This window comes from Ambystoma mexicanum, chromosome 2p (genome assembly GCF_040938575.1).
Source record: "Ambystoma mexicanum isolate Mex_15411 chromosome 2p, UKY_AmexF1_1, whole genome shotgun sequence".
Lineage (NCBI taxonomy): Eukaryota > Metazoa > Chordata > Amphibia > Caudata > Ambystomatidae > Ambystoma > Ambystoma mexicanum.
In genome coordinates this window covers 861,863,210-861,878,833 of record NC_090923.1, presented here as the reverse complement: position 1 = coordinate 861,878,833, position 15,624 = coordinate 861,863,210, and positions in this window count along the sequence as shown.

The window sequence follows — 15,624 nt, the reverse complement described above, 5'->3', positions numbered from 1 at the left end:
TGAGTGGGGGCCTGGTGGAGGGTGCCCCTGGTGGCTGGGGGGTGGGGGTGATAGGGGACATGGGTGGGGGCCTGGTGGAGGGTGCCCCTGGTGGCGGGGGGTGGGGGTGATAGGGGACATGAGTGGGGGCCTGGTGGAGGGTGCCCCTGCACTGCTGGGGGGTGGGGGTGATAGGGGACAATGGTGGGGGCCTGGTGGAGGGTGCCCCTGGTGGCGGGGGGTGGGGGTGATAGGGGACATGAGTGGGGGCCTGGTGGAGGGTGCCCCTGCACTGCTGGGGGGTGGGGGTGATAGGGGACATGGGTGGGGGCCTGGTGGAGGGTGCCCCTGGTGGCGGGGGGGTGGGGGTGATAGGGGACATGGGTGGGGGCCTCGTGGAGGGTGCCCCTGGTGGCGGGGGGGTGGGGGTGGTGGGAGACATGGGTGGGGGCCTGGTGGAGGGTGCCCCTGGTGGCTGGGGGGTGGGGGTGGTGGGAGACATGGGTATGGGCCTGGTGGAGGGTGCCCCTGGTGGCTGGGGGGGTGGGGGTGGTGGGAGACATGGGTGGGGGCCTGGTGGAGGGTGCCCCTGGTGGCTGGGGGGTGGGGGTGGTGGGAGACATGGATGGGGGCCTGGTGGAGGGTGCCCCTGCACTGCTGGGGGGTGGGGGTGATAGGGGACATGGGTGGGGGCCTGGTGGAGGGTGCCCCTGCACTGCTGGGGGGTGGGGGTGATAGGGGACATGGGTGGGGGCCTGGTGGAGGGTGCCCCTGGTGGCTGGGGGGTGGTGGTGGTGGGAGACATGGGTGGGGGCCTGGTGGAGGATGCCCCTGGTGGCGGGGGGGTGGGGGTGATAGGGGACATGAGTGGGGGCCTGGTGGAGGGTGCCCCTGGTGGCTGGGGGTGGGGGTGATAGGGGACATGGGTGGGGGCCTGGTGGAGGGTGCCCCTGGTGGCGGGGGGGTGGGGGTGATAGGGGACATGAGTGGGGGCCTGGTGGAGGGTGCCCCTGCACTGCTGGGGGGTGGGGGTGATAGGGGACATGGGTGGGGGCCTGGTGGAGGCTGCCCCTGCACTGCTGGGGGGTGGGGGTGTTGGGAGACATGGGTGGGGGCCTGGTGGAGGGTGCCCCTGGTGGCGGGGGGGTGGGGGTGATAGGGGACATGAGTGGGGGCCTGGTGGAGGGTGCCCCTGGTGGCGGGGGGGTGGGGGTGATAGGGGACATGAGTGGGGGCCTGGTGGAGGGTGCCCCTGGTGGCTGGGGGGTGGGGGTGATAGGGGACATGGGTGGGGGCCTGGTGGAGGGTGCCCCTGGTGGCGGGGGGTGGGGGTGATAGGGGACATGAGTGGGGGCCTGGTGGAGGGTGCCCCTGCACTGCTGGGGTGTGGGGGTGATAGGGGACATGGGTGGGGGCCTGGTGGAGGCTGCCCCTGCACTGCTGGGGGGTGGGGGTGTTGGGAGACATGGGTGGGGGCCTGGTGGAGGGTGCCCCTGGTGGCTGGGGGGTGGTGGTGGTGGGAGACATGGGTGGGGGCCTGGTGGAGGGTGCCCCTGGTGGCTGGGGGGTGGGGGTGGTGGGAGACATGGGTGGGGGCCTGGTGGAGGGTGCCCCTGGTGGCTGGGGGGTGGGGGTGGTGGGAGACATGAGTGGGGGCCTGGTGGAGGGTGCCCCTGCACTGCTGGGGGGTGGGGGTGATAGGGGACATGGGTGGGGGCCTGGTGGAGGGTGCCCCTGGATGCTGGGGGGTGGGGGTGTTGGGAGACATGGGTGGGGGCCTGGTGGAGGCTGCCCCTGCACTGCTGGGGGGTGGGGGTGCAGGGGGACATGAGCAGGTGTGCAGGGTAGTCCCCTGTTTTGTGGGCTGCCTGCAGGGGCCGTGGAGGGTCTACAGGGAACACCTGTGAGAACCCACCCAGCCTAATTGCGTGTGATGATTCCCGCACACCCCTGTAACACACGTACCTGGCCAAATCGCATGTGAGAATTCCCGCGCACCCCTGTAATACACGTACCCTGGCCAATCGCGTGTAGAACTTCCCACGCACCCCTGTAATACACGTACCAGGCCAAATCGCGTGTGATAATTCCCGCGCACCCCTGTAATACACGTACCTGGCCAAATCGCATGTGAGAATTCCCGCGCACCCCTGTAATACACGTACCCAGCCGAATCGCGTGTAGAACTTCCCGCACACCCCTGTAATACACGTACCCTGGCCAATCGCGTGTAGAACTTCCCACGCACCCCTGTAATACACGTACCAAGCCAAATCGCGTGTGATAATTCCCGCGCACCCCTGTAATTCACGTACCCTGGCCAATCGCGTGTAGAACTTCCCACGCACCCGTGTAATACACGTACCAGGCCAAATCGCATGTGAGAATTCCCGCGCACCCCTGTAATACACGTACCCAGCCGATTCGCGTGTAGAACTTCCTGCACACCCCTGTAATACACGTACCCTGGCCAATCGCGTATAGAACTTCCCACGCACCCCTGTAATACACGTACCAAGCCAAATCGCGTGTGATAATTCCCGCGCACCCCTGTAATTCACGTACCCTGGCCAATCGCGTGTAGAACTTCCCACGCACCCCTGTAATACAAGTACCAGGCCAAATCGCGTGTGATAATTCCCGCGCACCCCTGTAATACACGTACCCAGCCGAATCGCGTGTAGAACTTCCCGCACACCCCTGTAATACACGTACCCTGGCCAACCGCGTGTAGAACTTCCCGCGTACCCCTGTAATACACGTACCCTGGCTAATCGCGTGTATGACTTCACGCGTACCCCTGATATGCACGTTACCCGCTTTGCGTTCCTTGTTTGGCAGCCCTGTAGACTGGTCCAGGGTTAGCACAGCCCTTTGCGATGATTTAGCGATTTTGATGGCTTTTCCTTGCGCGAGGGCGTTCTTGGGGGCGTTACTGGTGCTGCTGCAGGGTCGCTGCGATACTCTGCGCCACGGCTGGTTTGGGAGCCTGAAATCCATGAATACGCTGTGCGCGGAAATCGGTTTTAGCGCACGTGCCTGGCGCAGACAATCACACGCGGACACTCTGCGCCAGCCGCTTGCGACACTTTTCAGCGAAATTCTATGAATTACCCTGTTTGTGTGTTGTGTATTAATACTATTATAATCATTTGTAAAGGAAGTTGAAATGATAGAATGTACGTTAAATATGCAGAATGTATAGAAAGGAAATTGTATTTACATCGTACGCACTGTAATGCATTAAATTCTATTATGGTTGACATGTGGATACATAGGTGGCAGTGGTTACACAAATGATAGGATGAATGAAGAAAATAACAGCTTGCACATTGCAGTTAATAATATGGGTAAATAAAAATGTGGAGAACAGACAACTTTGCAAGTGACACTTGATCATAGCAGATGGGAGAAATTACAGTATGCTTGTTTTACAGGTTATACAGGGTAAGTGGCAGTTGCTCTGTTTATATGCATTTACACAAGAGATGTACATGTACTGTGCGGAAAATATTCATACCTGTAGTTTATGTTCATGCATGTGCATGAATCTGCAGTCACAGCCCAATTGTACTCAGAGTGATCAACAGTACATATAAAGTGCTGAATTGTGATGATGGAGATAGATGTAGAGTTCTTGGATGTGATTGGTTGATTGTTGTGTGACTGCTTAACAGTAGCCAATGAGGGAATGGTGCAGAGAGTGAAGTGGAAAGGGTAGAAGGACTGCTCCAGTGTTACACGCTCCGTGGACAACACGGCTGTACGCGGACAGGGCTTGCCACATCTGGGGTTTCTCAGCAAATCCAGCATGGAAAGGGGACTGTAGGGATTAGCCAATGAGGTGTTGAGGTCATGCTTTATATTAAGAGAGGGTGTTTGTAGTGAAGATGGCAGAGGTGGAGAAAGTCAAGGTATTGGTGCTTGGAGATATGTTTGTGAATGGTTTAGAGCAGTATGCAAAATGTAGGAATGTGGGAAACAATTTTGATTTAAAAAGAGTGGAGGTGGTGTGGAGCACTGTGCCTGGTTTCAATTTGCAAGCAATGGTAAAAGTTTGTCAAGATATGGCTAGGGTTAACAGTCCACATGTGGTTGTCCTGCACTGTGGTGCTTTGCATTTGGGTTATGTCAGTGTCCCTACTCTGTTGAGAGATCTGCAAAAGTTGGTTTAGGCAGTAATGATACGTTTTTCTGGTTTGATACCTAGGGTAATATGGGACAATAGTTCTGTTTTTTGTCCTCAGCAAAATGTTGCTAGGTGCTTAATCAACCGAGGCATGTTTACTTTTATGACTAGAGCTGGCATGTTCTTTTGCAACAATGACAACTTTGACTCTGGTAATGTTTATTACTTTAAAGAAGATGGCATGTCTTTATCTTTTATGGGGAATGCTATGATGTTTTGGAACATAAGGGTTGCTTTGGAGAAGCTAAGGTGGAGATTTGTGGAGGAAAATAAGGAAAATAAGGAAAACAAATACAAAATAAAAGGTGTTTCTGAAGCATCTGCAAAAAACCCAAAAAATAGGCTCTTTTCAGAGCCAACCTCAAAGGGGAAATGGGGCACACTATTTATATTGTAATTCCCGACGCTCAGATTTTATGATTTGTCTGCGGACACCGCGGTTGTCTGTGGACACCGCGTATTACATACAGGATTTTTGAGGTTGAGTACCATGTAAATGAGACTTTGCAGAGCAAGGGATTGGTCAATAGGGTTTACTGGGTGTGATGTGTGAGCAGAGACTTTGGGCCTCATTACAAGGTGGGCGGTAAGGGATACTGGGCACCGGTAATGAGACCGGTGCCAGTAATTCCGAGGTCCCTTAGCAGGAACCACAAGGGACGTGTGGTCGGACCACACGTCCCCTACGGGTCCCGTTAGGGGACCAGGGTGCTAATTACCGGGGGCTCAAATGGGAATGGGGAATGGCATTTGGAATAGGGACTTACCGGGTCCGCCTAGGGCGGAAAGTTCCAGTAAGTCCCCACTCCACCAGATCGGACCCGGACTCGATTTTGGAGGCAGCCATGGCGCTGAAAGCGCCATGGCTACCTCCAAAGTCATAATGAGGCCCATTGTCAGAAAGTCTTTTTCCTGAGAGGAGAGCAGATAACTATGGATGTGTGTTTCAGAAAGCAGATTGTCATGGATAAATTGGTTGGAAGTGCATGCAAATCGCTGTGGAGTGGCTGTACATCTTGGATCCCCTCATGTGGAAGTGCACTGGCATGGAGTGCGTGGAATGAAGTGGCTGGATTTGGTACCTCTTTGTGCTACTTTGGTGAAACAGTGTCATCCAGACATTATTATTATTCATTGTGGAGGGAACAGTTTAGGAGATGTGTCTGTAATCTCTTTGCAATTTGCAATGAAAGAAGGACTTGGGAAAGTCATGCACATGTATCCAAACTCCAGAGTACTTTTTTCCCATATTGCGCAGAGACAAATGTGGCTGCGCTCTTGTTCATTTGGTCCAAAAATGGAGAAAACAAGGCACAATGTCAACAGGCTGTCTGTGCCTTTTTGAGAGATGTTGGTACGTCCTATTTTCACAATGAAAATATTATGTTTCGTAGTGCACACATTCTTCACAGAAATGGAGTATATCTCACTTATGCTGGCAATCAGATTTTTCTGTGAAATATATAAAATGCATTGCAACCTTTTTTGGAACTACAGCAATCCAGTTTGCAGTAGGTGTTGACCATTTGAAGTTTTCGAAACACAAAAAAAAAACACCACGAAAAGGCTCCCAGAGAAAAGTGCAATGGTTCTGACAGGGAAGCACTGCAAACATTTTAGATGTCCTTCAGACAGTCCGTGAACTTCTTTAAAATGCACAGTGCCTTGCAGCATTTCATTGACACTTCTATTTTTTTGGTTTTTGTTGGTTTATTTTCTTTTGGTTTTTAAAAAACAACACACAAGGAAAGGAAGGGAAAGGAGTGTATGGAAGGGACACCAACCACAGGGATATGAAAGGGCAGGTCGAGAGAGGAAGATGTAGGGTCGGCCTTATTCAGGTTGGTAGCAGTCTTTCTCATGCTCCTTGACCACAGTCTCAAAAGCACTTCAACGGTTCTCCTCCTGCAGAGTACTGTGTCGCAGTACATGTACAATACGGTGACCCTCGAAAAGTAAGGATCAACAGTATAACGTATGGCCTGCAAGGCTGCTGGAGGCATGCGCTGCCCCACAGGAGTGTCTCTTTTGGTGGCAGGAGCAAAAACGGAGGATGCTGCAGGGGAACTCAACCTACTTCATTTATCGCATGGTACAACCCACCATGGAACGATTTTAAGTGTCGCTTCATTGAGGTAGTACCATAGCTGTACAAACCCGGTTTCCCATGACTCAGCACCATCTTGCACTGATTGCATGTCATCTTGTTTGCACATGCTTTTGGTACTCCATCAAATGTGATAAATAACCTCCACACCCAAGATTCATGGTGCGAACTAGCAGTAGGGACTTCCACTCCCTCATCCTCTTCATCCTCTTCATCACTCTCCTCTGTATCCTCACGCCTGTTCCCCTCTGCAGACCCTTGGGGAGGTGTTGGTGGAGGAGGGGGTGGGGATGGTGCTGAGACAGCAGTAGCACCAGCAGCAGCCATGGATGCGATCAGGACAACTGTTTCAAAGAGCAAGAGCAATCCAATGCAACAAGGAGCCGTCTCTGTCCTGGAAGCCCCAAAACAGAATAAGGAGCAGCTCTGGGGTGTGGCCTTTTACAAGGGTGCTGGGGTGCGCTTCGCAGACACCCGCACTGTCTGCAAACACTTTGAACACCAAGAAAGGGCTCAAAACGTTTCAAAAAGTATGCAGATCACCAGGGTCATGGTCTGGGGCATGTGCAAGCATGAAATTTCCCAGGAAAATACCTTGAATTGTGCAAAAAAACACTTTTTAGGTGTCCGGGGGTCAGACATTGTTTGTTACGCTTAGCGCGGGTGCTGTCACACAATGACGTCACGGACACGTTCGCGAATGGGGCGACTGTCCGTAGGACATCAAATGCATGGGGTCGGGTCTACGCATGCATGCAGCTGTTCTATGGACAGTGTTCCAGTCCCCGAAATAATTAAAAGTGTGACACACGTGCGGCAGACAGTTGCGGACTGGCACAATGTTCGTAGAGGCCAAGGGTGTGATACGCATGCGCACGGTTATAAATGTACATCACAACTTTGCGGACAGGCGGACGGGCTTTGTGTTCAACGGACATATTCATTCTGTGAATATGGGGAATGTTCTTACGACACTTTAATTTGCATAGTTACGAACATGCGGACATCTTCAGTGTTCTGCGGACACCCCCATTTTGACTACGGACAGCTTGAACAGGTACAGTGTCCTTAGGACACCCCCATTTGGTTAATTATGAACAGGCAGACATCTTGTGTGTCCTAAGGACACTTCCATCTTGATTGACGACAGTGCGAACAGGTATAGTGTCCTTAGGACACCCCCATTTTGGTTAATTGCAGACAGGCGGACATCTTGTTTGTCCTAAGGACACCTCCATTTTGATTGCGAACAGTATGAACAGGTATAGGGCCTCATTACGACCCTTGCGGAAATGGAAAAATGATGGCGGAAATGCAATACCGCCATCGAACACCGCTCGTTGCGATCATGACCCGTCACCGTAAAGTACGATGCCATTAGCGACACCGCAGTGAACGGCAACGCTAACTGCACCAAGTACGCGCACGCGCGCCTTGCAAAACCGGAATCACCGCCATGGCGCAACGGTACGCGAATTCTGACCCTAGCGGACATGTACTGAACGCCATCAAGCACGTCGTAAAGTACCATTCCGCCATGGCGAGAAATACGGCAACGCGAACCAACCGTAAATGGCCCACTGAGTGCCTGTACTCCACTCCCTGGCCTCATTGCACAACTCCTGGCAGGCGCAATGTACTCACACTATGCAACCAGTGAAATCCACAATTCACCCATGCATGCCAACGTAGAAAAGCATGCAGGGGCTCAAAGCGCCCCGTGAGTGGGCATCCATGTACGGCATGACACCATAGCCGTACTGACGCAGCACAGGCATGTGAAGGTACAATACATCAAAATGAAAATCAAGAACACATGACACAAAACAACAGTAGTCCCCCATCGCTTGCCACCAGCGCAAGGCAACATCCAAAACAGCATCCTGAGGGGGATTGCACCAGCCCTGTACTCATGCCAGTAAACAAACCAACCATCAGCAGAAGCATATACCACACAAGTCGGCAGAGTGACTGAGCAGCCAGGCTCATCCCAAGAGGGGCCGATGGGAGCTGCAGGGCACAGATGGCATCAATACAGAAGCTATTCCAATGGACATGACCCCAGTCCCCCTCCAACAAACGCACGCAAACACAGTCACCTGTGACCAGCCACATTCTGAACAACCCATCATTCCACCAATCGACCTGGCTGACAGGCACCAGTCGGCCAAAAGCCAATCCCCCGCCCCTGAACAGCACATCATGTAAACAGTCACAATGGCAGCCCCTATCCGTGACCATACTGTGCTACGTAGGCAAACGCGGCCAGTACTGTACCACACAACTCAACTCAGAAGGCGGAACACAATGCAGATCATCACGCAATACATACCGCCACAAAGCGAAAATCGCCACATCACCTGCAAAGAACAACGCAACACGACAAATATCGGAATACAATTTAAATGCACATCCAAATGACAAAGGCCCCACAGCAATTTGCAAAATACCACCAAAACAACCATCATCACCGAGGGCTGCATCTGCAATAATTGACCGGCTTCCACTTGTGTGACGCCCTGTACCATCATGGCACACAGGGCCTACATCAACGTTCCAAAAGGCAACATGGAAGCGGCAAGAACCGCAGGTCCGTCCCATGAGGCAGGCACTAGTCGAGCTGAAAGGCCGAAATGTTGCACCTAGCCACCAGTACAGCGTAAGGGCATGTGGCCCATTGGCGATCGTCCCATAAGATCGAAATGGTGCTCCACTGATTCACCCGAAGCTGCAGGAGTCGAGAGTAAAAACCATCTGGAGGAGTGGCGTAGAGATGGCATCTGCAATAGGGCAGGAGATACCTGCACCCAAAAGAAACACAAATTAACCGATTGCATTACGGGACTCATGATGCATTACAATCTTCATTCAACACACCAAATCCACACCCATATGCATGCTAGCCCACTCCAAAGGAATATACACACCCCTAAATCAGTATCGAATCATAACGAAACCAATCGAGCTAAATACACCATTGTCAACGTCGGTTACTGTGCATGCGTCCGTCAAGATAGAACCCATGACATGGGATTAGTAACGTGTCTAGACACAAGTGTATGAAGGCGCGTCGAGACAGGGAGGATCCGACAAGGGCAGATAGACGTATGTCCCACTATGGCAGCCTTGCATCACATAACGCAGGGGAAGGGGAGTGAATCAAAAAACCCATGTACATGGCAGACCCTAAACGGAATCATCAGTCCATGCATCCACACATCATTCCCTCATCCCGCAATGAAAACGCATGAATATTCACTCACATAATATGTGAAACTTCCATCGCGTCTGTGCGTAATGCAGTCCGCAAAAACCACTGTGCCCCTGGCCGGATCTGTAGTGTTGTGAAGCAAGATGGATTTGGGAACGTCCTGCCTTATCGTCCACTACGCTGTTGCGCATCCCATTCAATTCATATCATTCATTGCCTGCTCGTTATGGGCCATGTCCCAAGGACATTCTACAATAGAACGTTACATTTCCAGCCAGACCTGTGGGCGTATCCTCGCCGCTACTTCAAAACCCAAAATGCTGGCCTTCGAATTCCTCACTTGCAACATTACGTCGAAAAGGCTTCTGTGAACGCTTGCATTCACAATTACATCAATGTAGTGCGGCTGTGTGTCATGATGCTAACTGGCTGCAATCACAAATGGCACGCCACGCCCGTCGGTGAAGTACGTTACTGTGCTGCATGAGGGTCGGCCATCGATCGAGCCCTACATACCACTGACTCTTCACAGGTATGTAAGCGGCTGCAATCATAGCATGTGTAACAATGGGAGCATAGCATGAAAATCAGTCAAAGTACATCACACTGCCATCGGGATTTGATACATGATTCAAATCCCAAGATGCCATGCGGCCAAATGCAGCCTTACGTGCGGGACGTGCTCGGCCAGAAGGGATTGCATCTGCCACAGATTCATTCAATCAGCACAGGTGGAGGCCATACAGGCCGACAGCACATATATTGCAGACCCAAACCCCTCCCACAACCACTCCCACTCCAAAATGCTACCGGCAGGACTTGCGATGTTGGGCCTGGGGTACCAGATAGCACTGCAAGTGCTACAACTACAAGAAGACGACGAACAACAACAGGTACAACAACCGGGCGCACAGGGGAGACGGAGGAGAAGGAGGAGGAGGAGGGCAAGGCAGGGTCAGCAAGGCCCACAAGCACTGCCACTACCACCACGCAGGCGGCCCGCAATCCCACGCCTCCGAGCCGATCCGTTCAACCTCACTGCTGAGCAGATCCACACCCTCTACCGTTTGGACCGGGACACCATAATCGCCATTGTGGACATGACACATGCTGACCTCGTGAGCATGATAGATAGCCCAACCGCCATCCCACCCCTACTGAAGGTGGTGTCTGCACTCCACTTCCTGGCCACAGGCACCTACCAGCACACAGTGGGACAGTTGCATGGCATTTCACAGCCACTGTTCTCACGGACACTCTTCCAAGTGCACGATGCCCTCCTGAAGCACGCCGACGACCACATCACACTACCACGCACGTACCAGGAGATTACCAACGCTAAAGTGGGATTCCATGCACTTGGCGGCATCCCGGGTTGCATTGGTGCCATCGACTGCACCCATGTTGAATTGGTTGTCCCACATGCCATGGAGGTCCAGTACCGCAACCGGAAACAATTTCATTCAATCAATGTGCAAATGGTGTGTGACTCCAACAAGATATTTACGCATTGTTGTGCCAGATTTCCAGGATCTACCCATGATTCTATGGTCCTGAGGAACACAAGAATACCACGCTACATGGAGCGACACGCAGGGCACAGATCCTGGCTACTCGGTGAGTCTCATTCCATGCATGACATCGTGGCCCATTTGATGCGTCAATGACCTTGCAGGGGGGGGGGGGGCTACTTAGCACTATCATTCCACTGACACCCTTTATTCGTCTCATACAGGTGATGCCGGGTATCCACTGAAGAGATGGCTCCTTACACCAATCCGGAACCCACAGAACGAGCATGAGGAGGACTACAACCATGCCCACTCACGTACCCGTGTGGTCATTGAACAGGCATTCGGCCTACTGAAGGCTCGTTTCCGCAGCCTCAGCAGGTCTGGCGGGGCACTCATGTACAGCCATGAGAAGGTTTCTAAGATGGTCATGGCATGTGTCATGCTGCACAACATGTGCATACGTAGGAATGTGCCCATGCCCCCTGACGCTGTACTGCATGCACCTGAAGATGATGATGATGATGAGGGTGGGGATGTGGAGGCACCTCAAGGAGTCCATGAGGCACAGGATGTACGTGCAATCCGACAGAGCATCATAGATGCATGCTTCTAGCAACCACGCATGGTGCCTATTACACGGAAAGGGGACCTGTGGCACTGTGTGTGTGTAGTACAGGCACATTGTGGACTGTACGCCTATGAAGGCCTCGTACGCAAATATCAATGTCCACACATGTCATTGGATGATAATGAGGTGCTGTATTGTTAATGTGATTTGATTTATACACCCTATGGACCCGCCACCCAGTGAAGCCCAACACACCCCCTCCACCCTACTACCTCCCCCCCCAACACCAGTGTCCAAATATGCATGCTGTCCGTGGGTAGACGCTATTGCAAGCCCCCTCTACGGGTATCAGGGGCACCCCTGCCCGTGGAGCGCAGGTTCCTGCCAGATCTGCGTTGGGGGCTGCCCTGGACGGAACTTGCCACGGATGATGTCTCTGCCTGCTCGCGTCCATGCATGTCTCTGAGGGTTTGTGAGAGCTCCGAGAGCACACGGCGCACAGCAGCAAGTTCAGCACAAACGTCTTTGGACGTCGCATGCAGTTCCCCCCTCAGGCTCTCGGTGCTTTTCTCCATTTGTGCTCTCAGGCTCTCGGTGCTTCTCTCCATTTCTCCCCTGAGGCTCTCACTACTTTTCTCTATTTGTGCCCTGAGTGTCTCGGTGGATGTTTCCATGGCTGCCCTGGAACCCCCGCATTCATTTGCATGGTCCTTGAGTAGCGTGGACGCTTCCTGCTGTTGCTCGATCAGCAGGTCGAGGGACTGTTGCCTCTGCTGGGCCATGGACATTTGCGGTGGTGTGACAGGGGGGCTGCTCAACACATGTTGCCTTGGCACAGGACTTGTGGGGGTTGGCCAGTCGTCGTCTTCAGGGTGCCCCTGCGTGGTTTCGTCATGGTGTAGGGGATGGAACATGCAGGGGGATTGGGAAAGGTCATGGATGGTACCTACGTCGCCAGCACTGTTTTCCGTGTCGGAGCATGCTGGCATGACAGCTGTGTCACCTATGGTGCTGCTACCACCAGAGGCAGTGCCATCAGATACGTTCTTTGGGGGGACCTGTGGTGCTGGGGTTGTGGACTTGCTGGCTGCTGGGGTGCCTGTTGCAGTCCCCTCCAGTGTGCTGCCACTTGATTCCTGCTGCTGCCGTGTCTTGATCCTTGCACCTGAGGTGGAGGCTCTTGGGACGTTGGTCCTGGCCCTCTTTGCAGGCGTGCTGGTAGGGGTGTCCTGCAGCTCGTCGTTGGTATCGGACCCTGTGGTGGAGTAAAGAGGGGCGAGCGTTAGTTATGGGTCTGTCGGATTTGGAATGGCAACGTATCAAATGCATTGGGGTGGTACATGAGGCTGATTTGGGACTGGGCCTTGGAGGTGGTCTCATTTTCGTGTGGATTGAGGATGCATTCATTTGGCTGCATGCAGTTAGGGGGTGCATGCTGCACATGTAGGGGTTGTTTATGGCTTCTTGATTGATTTGTTTGTTCATTCTGACTTTTAGAGGGCGCTGTCAGGGCAAAGTATGTATTGCACTATGGGGTCACATGGTACTGCACATGTTCGTGGTTTGTGGATTTCGCATTGTTTCTCTTGGCCAACCTACCTGATTCTCCGGATGTCGGCACTCCTTTCTCCATCCCTCCGACTCCCTCTATGCTCTCCATTCCTATGGTGGAGGCGCAGATTTCCTCCCAGGGGGTCAACTTGATGGGCGACTCTGAACCCCCCCCGGTAGCTGTGGCGATGTTCCTGTTCGCAGAAAGTATGCTGCGTACGCGGATCCGCAGGTCGTCCCACCGCTTGCGACATTGCTGTGGCGTGCGGGGTGTTGTCCCCACCGCACTTACGCGCTGTTCCACCAGGGCCCATATGGCCTTCTTGTTGGCAAGGGCCGTCCTGGTCATTTGACTGGAGAAGACGACGGCGGAATTTTCCTGGAGGGTCTCGGTGAGCACGGTCAGTTCCTCTCGGGAGAAGTGTACCTGCCGCTTGCGGTCACACGCTTTCTTGGCTACCTTTCCCATATTTATTTTTTTAACTGGGGTTGCTAACGGGTTGGGATGTGTGTCAGGGTCGGATTTTTTATGGTTGTGTTGGGATTCGGATTTTATAGTTGTGCGGCGTGCTGTTTCCCGTTCCGGCCACATGCTTTTACTTCCGTTTCCGTATATTTACGGTGGCCGTAATTTGCGGTGCACGCTCGTTACGGTGACCGCTCATTACGGTGACCGCTAAGATGGGTGGCGGTATTGCACCTGGTGCAGCGTACGGCGGCGGTAAGGGCCGTTTTGGGGTCATTTCCGCCATCGCAGCCTTTCGGATTCCGCCATGGCGTAATGCTCGTGCCCGATGGGTCGTGATTGGCCGCACTTTGCTCCTTCGTGCAATGGCGGAAACGCTATTTACGCTGTTGCGGTCCGGTCAGTCACTTTCCGCCAGGGTCGTAATGAGGCCCATAGTGTCCTTAGGAGAGCCCCATTTTGGTTAATTACGGACATCCGCGCTGTCCACAGACACCCTAACTGACTTAAAAAAAAATATAAGACACAGAGGAATATAGTAACAACACACTTAACATGTTATTATTGCATAAAAATATACAAATTATGAAAGAGAGGGGGAAGCAGAAACTTATACAAATACAGGGGAATCAGGGGTTTGTACATGATGGATGTAGGGGAGGAAGGGATTGAAGTCTCATCATAGGGCCTCATTACACGGAAGGCGGTAATGGTTAACGGCCACCGTTAATGGTAACGGTGACCGTTAACCATTACCGCCTTACTACGAGGTCCCTTAGCGGGTTGGTGCTTTAACGCCTGCTTTTTGCAGGCGTTAAAAACCAACCCGCTAAGGGACCTCGGAGCTAATTAGCGCCTTCCCCATTCCCATAGAGCCCTATGGGGCAGAAATGGGAATGGGGAAGGGCAATGGCGGAAGGGGGATTTACCGCCCCACCAACCTTGGAATGGGGCGGTAAATCCCCTTTCCGCCAAGGCGGTGCCGGTATTTTACCGGCATGAGCCATGGCGCTAATAGCGCCATGGCTCACCGCCTTCCGTGTAATGAGGCCCACAATGTTTTTCTTGCTGAGGAGTTTTTGGGGATGGTTGGCTGGGACATGGAGAAGGAGTACAGGTACATGTGGGACAGTGATATTTATTGTTTCTTTAATATGGTCCTCCACAAAATGTTTAAAAAGAATGAAATTTGACATTAATAGATCAATTCTTTGCTCCATTCGTTGCAGATGATTTTCTAAGGTCTCTGTTTCTGTATTATTTCTAATGTCTGTATGGTCTGTTAAACAAAATGTGTTAAGTACACATAAAGTAATGGTTACTATTTGATGTATATAGAGAAGTGTAGTGTCTATCACTAGTATGACTGTTTTCACTCATTTCATCCCGAGGAACATTTTCTTCCAGCCATTCCAAAGTACTAGACATTTCTGTTTAAAAAAAAATATATAACTTTTAGTGTATCTAATACAGAAAGTTTATAAATATATACAATAAATGTAGTGTACTCACTAGCTTCTTGCTAAGTTTTGCTGTTACTACTGCATAGGTGTCCTGTTCATTTTTGCTGTGCAGTTTCTGTTAGGTAAATCTGTTGTTTTGGTATATTCCATTATGTTGCATATGCTATGTAATTGGATGGTTGGTGTCTTACATATACCGTTTCCACTTTGTATTTATTTTTGAATGTAATGTATTTATGTGCTGCTTTTTGAACATGTTCAGTGTTTTTAGTACATGATACAACTATGTAAAATATCCCCTGAGTTTTTAGATAGTGGTGCCGTTGACCACGTCCGTCCGCGGATATGCGCATGGGCCGCAGACATCAGACCCACTAGTGCAGGTAGGGGGTTCCGTATGTTCTATGTTATATCTATATAAACTAAGGGAATCCTAGTTAACATTTATCAAATGTATATTATCTATATCTATATTCAGTGAAAAAACTTTGTTAGAGGAACATTATGGTTAAGTTGCAATACTAAAAACCTATGAAATTCAGTAAAAAAAACATTGTTAAAGGGACGTTATGGTTA